The sequence below is a fragment of the Aulonocara stuartgranti genome (assembly GCF_965226115.1).
Source record: "Aulonocara stuartgranti genome assembly, chromosome: 7".
Taxonomy (NCBI): Eukaryota; Metazoa; Chordata; class Actinopteri; order Cichliformes; family Cichlidae; genus Aulonocara; species Aulonocara stuartgranti.
In genome coordinates this window covers 14400355-14416094 of record NC_138945.1, presented here as the reverse complement: position 1 = coordinate 14416094, position 15740 = coordinate 14400355, and the positions used below count along the sequence as shown (strand labels likewise).

The following is a 15740-nucleotide window of genomic DNA, read 5'->3' as shown; positions in this document are numbered from 1 at the left end:
GCTTCGCTTTTACACTCAGCTCCCTCTTCACCACGATGGACCAGTGCAGCGTCTGCATTACTGCAGCTGCAGCCCCAATCCGTCTGTCGATCTCCGGCTCCCTTCTCCCATCACTCGCGAACAAGACCCCGAGATACTTGAACTCCTCCACTTGGGGCAGGAACTCATCCCCGACCCGGAGTGGGCACTCCACCCTTTTCCAGCTGAGAACCATGGCCTCAGATTTGGAGGTGCTGATCCTCATTCCCGCTGCTTCACACTCGGCTGCGAACTGTTCCAGTGCGAGCTGGAGGCCCTCACCCGATGAAGCCAACAGAACCACATCATCTGCAAAAAGCAGAGATGAGATTCTGAGGCCACCAAAGCGAAAGCCCTCCGCCACTTGGCTGCGCCTAGAAATCCTGTCCATAAAAATTATGAACAGAACCGGAGACAAAGGGCAGCCCTGGCGGAGCACATCACCCACCGGGAACGAGTCCGACTTATTGCCGGCAATGCGAACCAAGCTCTTGCAACGGTCGTATAGGGATCGAATGGCCCGTAGCAATGGGCCAGACACCCCATACTCCCGCAACACCTCCCACAGGACACCCCGAGGGACACGGTCGAATGCCTTCTCCAAGTCCACAAAACACATGTAGACTGGTTGGGCAAACTCCCATGCACCCTCAAGTATCCTCGAGAGGATAAAGAGCTGGTCCAGTGTTCCACAACCAGGACGAAAACCGCATTGTTCCTCCTGTATCCGAGGTTCGACTAGCGGACGAACTCTCCTTTCCAGCACCCTGGCATAGACTTTCCCAGGGAGGCTGAGGAGTGTGATCCCCCTGTAGTTGGAACACACCCTCCGGTCCCCCTTCTTAAAGATGGGGACCACCACCCCGGTCTGCCAGTCCATAGGTACTGCCCCTGATCTCCACGCAACATTGCAGAGGCGTGTCAACCAAGAAAGCCCTACAACGTCCAGAGCCTTCAGGAACTCGGGGCGGACCTCATCAACACCAGGGGCTCTGCCACCAAGGAGTTGTTTAACTGCCTCAGTGACCTCGCCCCCGGAAATTGGCGGGTCATTCCCCTCATCCCTAGACTCTGCTTCCTCCTCGGAAGACGTGTCAGTGGGATTAAGGAGGTCCTCACCAGGTGGTGATCAGTTGACAGCTCAGCCCCTCTCTTTACCCGAGTGTCCAGAACATATGGTCGCAGGTCTAGTGATACGATTACAAAATCGATCATCGACCTACGGCCTAGAGCGTCCTGGTGCCACGTGCACTTATGGACACTCTTATGTTCGAACAGGGTGTTCGTTATGGCCAAACTGTGACTAGCACAGAAGTCCAATAACAAAACACCGCTCGGGTTCAGATCAGGGAGGCCATTCCTCCCAATCACGCCCCTCCAGGTCTCGCTGTCGTTACCCACGTGAGCATTGAAGTCTCCCAGCAGGACAACAGAGTCTCCAGGTGGAGCACCTTCCAGCACCCCCCCCCCCCCCCCCCCCCCCAGGGACTCTAAGAAGGCTGGGTACTCTGAACTGCCACTCGGCGCATAAGCGCAGATGACAGTCAGGACCCGTTCCCCGACCCTAAGGCGCAGGGAACAAACCCTCTCGTCCACCGGGAAAAACCCCAACGAAACGGCAGCAAGCCGAGGGGATATTAGAATACCCACCCCAGCCCGCCGCCTCTCACCAGGGGCAACTCCAGACTGAGACAGAGTCCAGCCCCTCTCCAGGAGACTGGTTCCAGAGCCCAAGCCATGCGTAGAGGTGAGCCCGACTATATCTAGCCGGTACCTCTCAACCTCACGCACTAACTCAGGCTCCTTCCCCACCAGAGAGGTGACATTCCATGTCCCTATTGCCAGTCTTGGCAGCCGGGGGTCAGTCCGCCAGGGCCTCCGCTCCTGGCCGCCACCCGACACACAATGCACCCAACCCCTATGGCGCCTCCTGCGGGTGGTGGGCCTGCGGGAGGATGGGCCCATGTCTCCTCTTCGGGCTGTGCCCGGCCGGGCCCCATGGACTAAGGCCCGGCCACCAGACGCTCGCCCTCGGGCACCCTCCCCGGGCCTGGCTCCAGGGCGGGGCCCCGGTAACCCTATCCCGGGCACGGTAAACTGTTCCCTCGATATCCTTTTCATAAGGGTCTTCTGAATCGCTCTTTGTCTGGTCCCTCACCCAGGACCAATTTGCCATGGGAGACCCTACCAGGGGGCAAAAGCCCCCAGACAACATAGCCCCTGGGATCCCTGGGACACACAAACCCCTCCACCACGATAAGGTAGCGATTCAAGGAGGAGTTTAATGTAAAATGAATAAATACATAAATAAAACAGCCTTAGATTACTTGTTACTTTTACAAATGTAAAGATAAAGGACTGCTTTTTTGACCAGATCCCTCTTGTAAAACAGCCTGTGTTCTCAATAAGTCTAACACATGACTTTTTTGTGAGTTACAATTCCAACCCTGATTACCAACTACCGAAGAAACCAACAAAGTTTCCATTTCATCAGTGTTACTTGACTGTGCACATTGTCAGCATGACAAACTGATCAGTTATTAGATCATTAATATGAAAATAAAATGACATGATTGTGATAGTTCACTTGATGGATGTTATTTGAGATAGTTTACAAGATTAGAAACCTATTGGTATTGCAGTAAAATCAAATACTGTATCATAAATAAGTGATTTATGCATGAATCATACTCAATGGTTAAAACAAATAGATATTTAAGCCCCCAAAACATGCAATGGTCAATCAGCCCTGGCACCAGAGTGATTTTTTTTGTCAGATATTGCAATTCAACAGTGTATTCAAATTTTATAGTTCCATATTTACACTGATAAGGCATAATATTATGACCACTTAGAAATGTAGCAAATAACACTGACTATCTCTTCATCACGGCCACTGTTAGTGGGTGGGATATATTAGGGAATAAGTGAACATTTTCTCCTCAAAGACCTTAAAGTCCTGGACAAGATACTGAACCCCAAGTTGCTCTCTGGTGTGTTCATCAGTATGTGAATATTAAAATATTCACATTAAAATTAAGAAATTTGGATGTAGACTGGATTAGCTTGGATGAATATTGGTGAATGTGGAATTTCATAAATAAAAAAAATAAAAAAATAAAAAAAGCTTGAGTAGAAAAGTACACCATACCACTGCATTTTTAGCCACCTAGATGGATTTGGAAGTTTATTCAGTGTGTGTTTAGATAAAAACATCTAAATGACAAAATTATATATTGTCCGTAAAAAGTTCTAAAAGGATGACATTGTACAGCAACGTCTTTCACAGAGTATCACAGCCATGGTCAACCACCCTAAACACATATAAGGGTTATGACTTGCCTCCATTTCTCAAACACTTGTAGTCACAGGACCTCAGAAGTGCAAAGTAAACCTTACTAAAGTTGTTCTGAAAACACCTGAACTGTTAAGTATGAAGTGTTAATCTTCTTCTTAAGTAAGACCAGACAGTGTCTGCTTCTAATGTTACACTGTGTAGCTTTTGTTGCATCCAGTGGGATTATTTCAGCAGTGGAGTCTCAGCAGTCTGCATGCATGCCACTTACTTTTCCACAGTAATTAGCTCTTATGTGCAAGTGTAATTCTCTTGACACATTTCTGCTCTGTTTTCTCATCCTGTCACCATGCAATGTCCTGGCATGGATGAGAGGAGAGCTTCAGGATTTCAACAGATGAGGGGATTCCCTGAAGACCACCTGTGATTGACAGGTGGTTGCTGCAGGGAATCATACAAACAGTTTGTTTCAGGGAGGGAGGAGGAGAAGACCCCTGGGAGCAACACACATTCTGGCATTAATTAGTGGTTCCCAAACATTTTTTGGTAGGACCCCCTTTGTTTTACAAGAAAAATGTTTGCGCACACGCACGCACACATCCTCCAACCACATACACCCATATTTTGCTCCATTGCGGTTTATTTCAGACCTCAAACATTTAGCAAGCAATTAAGCAAATACAAGTAATCTGCAATAAATTACAGGTAGTAAGGAAATAAACTACTAACTCTTTTACGCTAAGTCCACACCTACACGGGTATTTTTGAAAACGCAGCTGTTTCGTCCACACGTAAACGCCGTTTTGAATCACCGAAAACGGAGATTTTTTTAAAACTCCTTTTTTGCGTTTACCTGTGGACGAGGAATACAGAGTTCATCACGCAACGTCAAAGGTATGTGCCAAGGTATAAAGTAACACTTTATGTACACTCTGGGTTTTAATAGGATATGACGTCTTTCAACAACCACAGCTATCGTTCATTGGTGGCCTCTAAAAAGATTCCAGATTTAAGACACTTCCAGGTTGGATTCAATTATCAGATCAGGAGGCTAAATTCATCTTTTATGCTGTCTGAGTGTTTCCTCTCTTCGCTTCATGTAGTGATGATGAACTCTGAAGGCAAGAAGTATACATCATTCCACACTGAGACTTTGGGCCATTATGAATACACCATGTGGGTACCTGTGGAGCATTTCATGTAGCTGTATGTACTCAGAATAATAAGTGTAAGTGTGGAAATATGCAATTTGATTATTGATCCTGCTTTGACCAACAATTTTAGCCTTGCTAGCTTTAACAGGTTGTGGTTCGCACTGCATAAGTTTTCAAATTGCTTGTGTGAAATTATTTACCCAGTCAGCTGATTATAATTCCAGTCAAAACAACGATTTCACTCAGATCCTTATTTTCTCACACATAGCAGTGCAAGTGCTAAGTGTACAAGCTGGAACAATTCACATGTGACACATGGACTTTTTTCCACTTCAGATATTCTCAATAATAAAGTATGCTAAGCTCTTAGTCTCTCGTGTATTTAAGTAATATCTCCTAGGATGCATAATCGGTGATGTTTCCTGGGTTCATCAGATGTTTTGGGTATCTCAACAGCAAACATCCTCACCCAGGTGACCCTCTGTATCTTTGCTCACAGATTGAATGGGCATCCTCTAAGCCATTCCTGTAATGTCCAACCATTTAAGAACTTTGCAGAATGAGCCCTTTTGGGGCTGTTTTTCTGCCAAGGGGACAGGACGACTGATCCGTGTTAAGGACAGAATGAATGGGGCCATGTATCGTGAGATTTTGAGCCAAAACCTCCTTCCATCAGTGAGAACTTTGAAGATGAAACGAGGCTGGGTCTTCCAACATGACAATAATCCAAAACACACCGCCCGGGCAACAAAGGAGTGGCATTTGAAAGTCCTGGAGTGGCCTAGCCAGTCTCCAGACCTCAACCCCATAGAAAATCTGTGGCGGGAGTTGAAAGTCCGTGTTGCTCGGCGACAGCCCCAAAACATCACTGCTCTCGAGAAGATCTGCATGGAGGAATGGGCCAAAATACCAGCTACTGTGTGTGCAAACCTGGTAAAGACCTATAGTAAACGTTTGACCTCTGTTATTGCCAACAAAGGTTATGTTACAAAGTATTGAGTTGTATTTTTGTTATTGACCAAATACTTATTTTCCACCCTGATTTACGAATAAATTCTTTACAAATCCTACCATGTGGATTCATGGATTTTTTTTTTTCACATTCTGTCTCTCACAGTTGAAGTGTACCTCTGGTGCAAATTACTGACCTCTGTCATCATTTTAGGTGGGGGAACTTGCACAATCGGTGGCTGACTAAATACTTTTTTGCCCCACTGTACGTCTATTGCACCATAACTAAGGGAGGATTCAGGGTCACCTGGTCCAGCCCTAACTATATGCTTTAGCAAAAAAGGAAAGTTTTAAGCCTAATCTTGAAAGTAGAGATAGTGTCTGTCTCCCGAATCCAAACTGGAAGCTGGTTCCACAGAAGAGGAGCCTGAAAACTGAAGGCTCTCCCTCCCATTCTACTTTTAAATACTCTAGAAACAACAGGTAGGCCTGCAGTGCGAGAGCGAAGTGCTCTAATAGGGTGATATGGTACTACAAGGTCATTAAGATAAGATGGGGCCTGATTATTTAAGACCTTGTATGTGAGGAGCAGGATTTTGAATTCAATTCTGGATTTAACAGGAAGCCAATGAAGGGAAGCCAATACAGGAGAAATCTGCTTTCTCTTTCTAGTCCCTGTCAGGACTCTTGCTGCAGCGTTTTGGATTAGCTGAAGGCTTTTCAGCGAGTTTTTTGGACATCCTGATAATAATGAATTACAGTAGTCCAGCCTGGAAGTAATAAATGCATGAACTAGTTTTTCAGCGTCACTCTGGGACAGGATATTTCTAACGTTAGAGATGTTGCGCAAATGGAAGAAAGCAGTCTGACTCCAAGGTTCCTCACAGCGTTACTGGAAGCCAAGGTAATGCCATCCAGAGTAAGAATCCGGTTAGATACCATATTTCTAAGATTTTCAGGGCCGAGTACAATAACCTCAGTTTTATCTGAATTAAGAAGCAGAAAGTTAGCAGCCATCCAGGTCTTTATGTCTTTAAGACATTCCTGCAGTTTAACTAATTGGTGTGTATTATCTGGCTTCATGGACAGATAGAGCTGTGTGTCATCTAAATTTGTGACACACCATTTCTTCTCCAGCTTACGAGTCATCTGCTTTAGGCTACGTGTTTGAGAATTATACCACAGAGTCAGGTACTTCTGATTTGAGGCCTTAGTTTTCACTGGAGCTACAGTATCCAGAGTAGTACGTAGTGAGGAGGTAAAATTATTAACAAGATAATCGACCTCTGTTGGAGTAGCGTTCAGGTAGCTGCTCTGCTCTATGTTGGTACAGGGCATTGAAGATGATAACCGTGGGTGTATTATATTCTTAAACTTAGTTACAGCGCTTTCAGAAAGACATTGACTGTGATAAAGTTTACTCTCCACCGCTGTGTAATAGATTATTGTAAATGTAAATGTTATCAGGAAATGATCAGACAGGAGAGGGTTTTCAGGAAACACTGTTAAATGTTCAGTTTCTATGCCATATGTTAACACAAGATCGAGAGTGTGAATAAAGTGGTGGGTGGGTTCTTTTACATTTTGAGAGAAACCAATTGAGTCTAATAACAGATTAAATGCCATGTTGAGGCTGTCATTTTTAGCATCTACATGGATGTTAAAATCACCCATAATAATTATTTTATCTGAGCTCAGAACTAAATCAGATAAAATGTCTGAGAAATCAGACAGAAACTCTGTGTAAGGCCCAGGTGGACGATAGATGATAACAAGCAAGACTGGTTTCTGAGTTTCACAGCTGGGGTGGAGACAAGGTTAAGCATCAGGCTTTCAAATGAATTAAAAGTGTCACGGCGGGGTGCGCCGATGTGAGTGAAAACAGGACCCAAAAGCAGATGATGACGAGTAGTGTAAGTTTAAACAGAAAGTGATCCTTTATTAGATGACGGCAGGAGTAAACCAGGAAACCAAAATAAACTGACAAGACACTAAGAAACAAAATACTAAACGGTACTGAGATTGGAGACCACAGACTGGGACACATTGAAGGCTGCTTCTAACAGCTTGGACGAGTTTACGGACACTGTCACCTCCTATATCCACTTCTGTGAGGACAGCATTGTGCCATCACGCACCAGGGTGAGTTATAACAATGACAAACCCTGGTTTACTCCTAAACTCAAAAAGCTGTGGCTGGAAAAGAGAAAGGCGTTCAGAAGCGGAGACAGGGACTGCTACAGAGAGGCCAAGTACAGGTTCACTAAAGAAGTGGACATTGCTAAACATCAGCACTCTGAGAAGATGCAGCAGCAGATCTCAGAGAATGACTCGGCCTCTGTGTGGAAAGGTTTGAGGAATATTACAAACTACAAGCCTAAAACCCCCCACTCCACTGATGACTTGCTCTTAGCCAACACCCTTAACGACTTCTACTGCCGTTTTGACGAGCCATCAGGCAGCCTTCACACCTCCAACGGCCCCAACAATAGAGGCACTTTGGACACTAATTCCCCCACCTCTCCCCCCTCCATAGAGCCATCACCACCTTCAAACTGTTCACCTACAACACCCCCCTCCTCACCCCACACAAAAGAGGATTTCACACCACCTCCTCCCACCACAACTCTTCATATTCATGAAGCAGATGTGAGGAAGCAGTTTAAGAACCTGAATGCTCGGAAAGCTCCCGGCCCAGACGGCGTGTCTCCTGCCACCCTCAGACACTGTGCAAACGAGCTGGCCCCAGTGTTTTCTGGCATTTTCAACTCCTCACTGCAGGCATGCCATGTGCCTGCCTGCTTCAAGTCCTCCACCATAATCCCTGTCCCCAAGAAACCTAGGATCATTGGACTAAATGACTACAGACCCGTGGCTCTGACATCTGTGGTCATGAAGTCTTTTGAGCGCCTAGTTCTCTCCCATCTCAGGACCCTCACGGCCCCCCTCCTGGACCCCCTGCAGTTTGCATATAGAGCCAACAGGTCTGTAGACGACGCCACCAACATGGCCCTACACTTCATCCTGCAGCATCTGGACTCCCCAGGAACCTACGCCAGGATCCTGTTTGTGGACTTCAGCTCTGCCTTCAACACCATCCTTCCAGACCATCTCCGAGACAAGCTCTCCCAGATGAATGTGCCTGATCCCATCTGCCGGTGGATCACTGACTTCCTGACGGACAGGAAGCAGCATGTGAGGCTGGGAAAGAATGTCTCGGACTCCCGGACCATCAGCACCGGCTCCCCTCAGGGCTGTGTTCTTTCTCCTCTGCTCTTCTCCCTGTACACCAACTGCTGCACCTCCACCCACCAGTCTGTCAAGCTAATCAAGTTTGCAGATGACACCACCGTTATTGGGCTCATCTCTGACGGGGATGAGTCTGCCTACAGGAGGGGGGTTGAACGTCTGGTGTCCTGGTGCAGCCACAACAACCTGGTGCTGAATGCCCAGAAGACAGTGGAGATTATTGTGGACTTCAGGAAGCACACAGCCCCACTCCCCCCCATCATCCTGACTGACACCCCCATCACCTCTGTGGACTCATTCCGCTTCCTGGGTACCACCATCACCCAGGACCTGAAGTGGGAGCCCACCATCACCTCCGTCATCAAGAAAGCCCAGCAGAGGATGTACTTCCTGAGGCAGCTGAAGAAATTCAACCTGCCAACACGGACGATGATGCAGTTCTACACTGCAATCATCGAGTCCATTCTCACCTCCTCCATCACCGTGTGGTACGCTGGAGCCACTATCAGGGACAAACAGAGACTGCAGCGTGTTGTGCGCTCTGCTGAGAAGGTGACTGGCTGCAGACTCCCATCTTTGCAGGACCTGTACACCTCCAGGACATTGCGGCGTGCAGCTCGGATCTCAGCTGACCCTTCTCACCCTGGACACAGTCTGTTTGACCTGCTCCCCTCAGGCAGGAGGCTCCGGTCCATTCGCACCAGAACCTCTCGCCATAAGAACAGTTTCTTCCCCTCTGCTGTTGGACACATGAACAATAACCATATGACTGTTCCCGCCACTAACACATGACCCTACGCTGTGTTCACTGCATCATTCCATGTTTGGCACTGATCACCACCTGCACTCATGTATATATCTTTCAACGTAGCACTCTTAATTCTTATTCTCATGTATATATCCCATGTATATCTCATGCACATATCTTTCTACGTAGCACTTTTAATTCTTATCCCTACTTTTATTTTTTTTTCATGTCTATTTAAGTGCTATTTATGACACTATGTTTGCACTGAAGCACCGCAGCAATTTCCTAATGTTGTAAACCTGCTCAACATTTGGCAATAAACCCCTTTCTGATTCTGATTCTGATTCTGAGACCAAAACCTAAACTATGACTGTGGTGGAAAATAACAAGCAAAGACCATGACTAAGACTAATAATACATAACAGACGAAAACCGTAACTAAGACTGAGGTCAAATAAACAGACGAACCGATCAAGGCAAGCAGAAAACAAAAGGCTTAAATACACACATGAGGTGATCCAGGGAAGTGGAGACACATGAGGAAACAGCTGACTGACATGAATCTAATGACAGGACCAGGAGGAGTGAAACTAAATACAATGACCAAAGAACACATGACACTGTCAGAATAAAACAGGAAACACTAAAAACTAAACATGACAACACAATAAGACAGACCTAATACGTGATGAATGAATACAAAACCCCAAACATAAAAAAACCCAGGAACAATCATCAATAACTGCCCAAACTAAAGGCAAAATAGGAAATAACACAAAAACTAATAACATATCAAAAAATGAGAAAAATACAAAGAGAACTCAGAGTGCTGGGTCGGAGACCCAGCCTGTGACAAAAAGTCTGTCTTGGTCTTTGGTTGATTAATAGGCTGGTGTGAAAAATTGCTGCCACACCGCCCCCTCGGCCTGTGCTTCGAGATTTCTGGTAGTTAGAATGACTTGGGGGTGTTGATTCATTTAAACTAGCATAATCCTCCTGCTGCAACCAGGTTTCTGTAAGGCAGAGTAAATCGATTTGTTGATCAATTATTAAGTCATGTACTAACAGAGACTCGGAGGAGAGAGACCTAATATTTAATAATCCACATTTCACTGTTTTACTCTTTGGTTCAGATGTGGATACTGTATTGTTCTTTCTTTGTAATTTTTTTTAATGTTTAAGTTGTCTATTGCTGGTTATTAGTTTGTTTTTTGTCTGTTTGGCAGCTGACACAGTCTCAGTGGAAATGGGTTTGTTTTTTTTTGGGGGGGGGGGGGGGGGGGTAGCAGGAGGACAGAGGACAGAGAGGCGTGTTAGACTGCAACTCTGCTTCCTGGTCCCAACTCTGGATAGTCATATTTTGGGGGGTTTAATAAATTTGTCCATATTTCTAGAAATGAGAGCTGCTCCATACAAAGTGGGATGGATGGCGTCTCTCCTAACAAGACCAGGTTTCCTCCAGAAAGTTTGCCAATTATCTATGAAGCCCACATCGTTTAAGTGGGTGATTAGCTAACAATGCTGTCCTTGGTTGTGAAGAGGACATGTTTAGCCTAGGTTTTTAATTTGCTAACCTCAAGCTGCACAGAGCCTATTTATCACTCTGCTGTGCTGATAAACTTCAGGTGTCTGTGGTGATTGTGACTCTATAAGTACGTAACCACAGCATGCAAAGGTGATAGACTTAACAAATATCAGCTGGCCAAAATCCCCTTTAAAGTCTTCTTAATACACTACACCTGCAGCATGGTTTCATCTGAGCAAGCACACATTTGAACTAAAACAGTCAAAAAGGGTGATTGTGATGCAGGAAAACACCGGCAGACAAATTAAAGCCATATGTGGTGGAGGAGAAAAGGAGAAGAGGACATTTAGAGGAAGTGTGTAAAATCTCAGCCTCTCTCCTTTTCTCCCGGGAGGTACGTGAGCCAGTCTACCATAGCTAAACTGCGGTGAAGCACAATGCTGCAGAGATTAACTCTGGCCCATATCTTCAGATCGCCAGTGAGGCTATGAAACACAAAGAGGTTGTGTTAGAGCGTAAGAGCAGGATTACAGCAGGGTAACAGAAAAGACAGGGAGTTAAAAAAAAAGTGGACCATCCCACATCAAGATAGCATTTCACCTTTTACGTTATATTAAAGGGAAAGAAAGTATTTGGAGTAGATCAGGGACAGAAATATAAAAATGAGATAATTCCTTTATATAAATAATAAATATATTCATGTTAGTAAGGCTTTGATCTGGGACTACCCAGACTTTTCATAGGTGTGCATTGAATAGCAGCAAGTAATCAATGATAATATATGTGCTGCTTATTTAGGCATAAGCATTGAGTATTTCTTCTTCAGTCACCTTTCTCACTCACTATGTGTTAATAGACCTCTCTGCATTTAATCATACCTGTTATTAATCTCTGGCTCTCTTCTACAGCATGTGTTTTATCCTGTCTTCTTTCTCTCTCCCCAACCAGTCGTGGCAGAAGGCTGCCCCTCCCTTAGTCAGGTTTCTTCCTGTTGAAAGGGAGTTTTTCCTTCCGACAGCAGTGTCCTGGCAGTGATTATATATGTATTTATTATTGGTGTTATTTAGTTTGTATTAAGCTATTCTATCTAAAATACTGTGATAAAATTAAATATATCATAATTATGCATGATAAACTTCATTTCCTGAGTTATGGCCAAAAACAAGTTCAGTGAGGTCACCTTCCCCTTTGGACTTTTATCCACTCAATTTTAATCTGTTTGTCTCTTGACTAAATTTACTGAAACATGTTCTCAAAGATGTGAACCTAAAACTAAATGTGTCCAGGAAGTTGCCAATATTATAAGGCTGTGAGATATCTTTAATCTGAAGCTGGTGAGGGGAGAGGCAAAGATTTTTTAAGTCATATCACATATAGATATGTATTCACTCAGTCAGACCTCACAAACACTAATGTACGAGCTGGGATTAGTGTTTTAATCAAATATAAGCAGATGTCTCTATCATTTTAACATTGTTTTTCCTTTTAACAAGATGTCCACTGAAACTTATCTTACTGACCACTTCAAGAGTCACTGACCTTCACAGAGAATCTGTGATAAAAATAACTAATGAGTGCTACTGTGCTACTGTTCTTTTAAGCATATCTGCAAGTGAGCACATATATGCATCGTCTATTTATGCAGGGTGTGACAAGTTGGTGAAATGACTCATTCTTTCTATTCTTTCCCTCCTGTCTCCCACCGAGGGATGAGTCAGAATACAGGAGGAATCTGGGTGAATAATAAACCATCTTGCTCCCCCAAACATGAAATAAGATTAGTACTCTCTTCTACATGTACTTCTGGTAATAAAGCCACACTAAGATAATGTAATAAGAGACAAGGATGACTTTTTGTCTCAGAATCTTATTAAGTGACAAAAACTTTCATTTAGCACAAACACACTGAGAAAAATATCAGTGCCAAGCTAGTATTTTTATAGTTGTGTTAGAAATGATAAAGCCAAATCACACACCATCCACATTTAAACATACAGATACATATTGGCACACAAACAGACAACTTTTCCCTAGAGTGGGAGAGATCCATCTAGCTTAACACACCTCCTACTCATCTATCCAAATACCTGGTGCCATGACAACCCACTGGCAATTCCTAAAGCAATGAGATTATGGCTAAAAGTGTCACACACCACTTAGTTTCTCTGCATATCAAATGTCATTAAAAGCACAAATCTTGTGAAAGTTAGGATCATGAGATTAATTCTGTCAACACTCTAATACTTCTACCAGTCTATAAGTGTCATATAAATCTTAACTTAATTTATGAGCATCAATAAGATTATGCTCCATGTCTACAAAGCTGACTTTACAGAAGCATTAATGTCTCCTGATAGCAATGTTAGATGACTTTTAGATGGTTCATTAGAGCGCTTCAAAATAGGAGTCTACTTGTAACTTGTTGTAACAAATTGCCTTACACAAAAAGTAAGGCAATTTGTTTTTGGTCATTTATTTCTTTTGTTTATTTTTTGCCAATATGAATTGTTACAACAAAGTAATAATTATCCAAACACCGATTTCAATATTGCTCAGATGCTGACTCAGCTATATGAGGTATGGGTGGCAATGAATTAATCTACATGGCAAATCTATTCAATGTAATTCCATTTAGGCTACGTCCACACCTACATGGGTATTTTTGAAAACTGAGATTTTCCGTTTTTGTTATTTTTTTTAAATTCCGTTCACATGTAAACCCAAAAACGAAGGAAAACGTTGCTAGGAACATGCCAAAGCAACAGGTGGCGATATATTCCTAACCGTGTAGAAATGTTGGCCAATCAGAACTCTAAAAGACTGGGTGGGAAAGAGTAAACAAAGATGGTGCATATACGCAGAACTGAGTCCTATGTATGGAGGGACAGAAACTGTGTTGTATATGGAGAGCATGAATGGCATGGGAGGAGCTGAAGAATGTCACATTAGCTATGTCCTTTATACTCTCTATGTCAATGACTCTCACACTGAGCTGAAATGAAACAAGTCACACACAAAAATTGGTGAATTAAACAAATCGCAAAGAATTGCTTAACTTTATAAAAAAAATCATATGTTTTATCTAAAAAAAAGTTAAGAAAGTAATGTTTGTCTATTGTTGTCTTAAAGATGAAGACATTTTATTATTTTATGTGTATAAATTATTGCCATGCTATCATTGCCATTAGCTCAAAGTACTAAAGTAAAGCAACTCAATCCCGTTGCTTAACTAAAGTGCAATAAAAATCACTTTTTAAAAAAATCTGAATCTTACTTCAAAATAATGAGTAAAACAAGATTAAAAACACACCTGTTAAGTTGAATAATGAAAACTGGACCCTGGTCACTTAATTGAACAATCTGACTAAAAAATGGCTATAAAAAGTTCTTCTGGAATAGCAAACTGATATTTAACAGCTGTCTCTAATTGGCTCGGAATGGCCCAGTCAGTTTTCATACCCAACAGTGAAAAGTATATTGTATGCAGTAAAATTAATAGCCAGAGAACTAGACATACACTAAACACATTTTCTTTGCTAGGAGGACTTCGATAGAGTTCCTCATTTGTTTTTTTTCTTTTTGTTTCAATTCATTTATTTATAGTATTATTCACATTAGTATATTCACAGCCAGAGCTGACAGGTGTGGAGGGGTAGGAGAAAAGTGAGAGAGAATGAGTTGTAATTCTGTGCAAATTTGGATTTGGTTCTTCCTTCATAGACTGGAACAAAACACTACAAAGCTCTCCAAATGCATGTGTTAAGACAAAAGCTTCAGTCTGCACAAGGGCACCAAGCTCGGTGGCCTACTCTCCCCTTCACTTCTTGTTGTCTTCACTGAGCCAGTAGCAGTAGCAATCCAAAAAAATAAAGATATTAAAAAGATATTAATAAAGTGGAACCCCGACTTACGAATACCCCATTTAACGAAAAATTCAAGTTACGAAGGCACTTAACGGCAAAATGCCCGAGTAACAAAATCCGTTGGCTCTGATTGGCTGAGCCCAGAATGCCTACAATGCCTTCCGAATCATGTGACAACCCCCTTGGCTTTCGTACTTGCGCTTCGCTGTTCCACTTGAACGATGTATTGTTGTTGCAGTTAGCAATTAGCCTATAGCCTATCGTTCACTCAAAAGGCGCAATGGGTGCTTCGACTTACAAAAATTTTCGACTTACGAAAGACCCCCGGGAACGAATTAATTTCTTAAGTTGGGGTTCCACTGTACTTTAGGATAAGCCTTTTACTGATGATGTATTACTTTTCCTTGGCAATTCACAAACCTCTTTTCTGAAGACTGTCACATTAACAGATGAATCGTCAGATCTATGTAGTAACTAATGCCATAACGCAAATGTCGAACCCTATTTTAACCCTATGCTGCAACCTTCTTTTTTTTTAAAATATTTGACTGACATTTGCCCTATATTGAATAGAGACAATAGAGATGGACAAGAAAGCAGGACTCAAACCCCTGCTGCTTTCTGGTGGCCATGTCATCGCCTGCTCACACGCTGAGCTAAGCTGAAACACAAACTTGACTACATGTCAGGTCAACACATACCACAACAACTTGAGTGACGGGAAGATGTAGGGATAAAAGGAGTTTCTGGTTATGTCAATTAGACATAGATTTCCCGCAAAAGTCTATGTCAAGTTTTATAGATAAGGTCACATCTATATCAGACTACTCCATGGAATGGTGTTTGGCTCTTAATTGTTATTTTCAAAATACCTCCAGCAGGCCACAGTCAGGTAACATTAGATATTTAGGTGTAAATCTCCTATTTCAGGTATTTC

The 15740-nt window shown here is 43.2% G+C and overlaps 1 protein-coding gene across 1 annotated transcript in view; it reads right to left on the bottom strand.

Moving 5' to 3' along the window:
* Window positions 1–15740, bottom strand: part of LOC309711614 (synaptic vesicle glycoprotein 2C-like) — a 69243-nt gene that overhangs the window by 43093 nt on the left and 10410 nt on the right. The window lies entirely within an intron of this gene.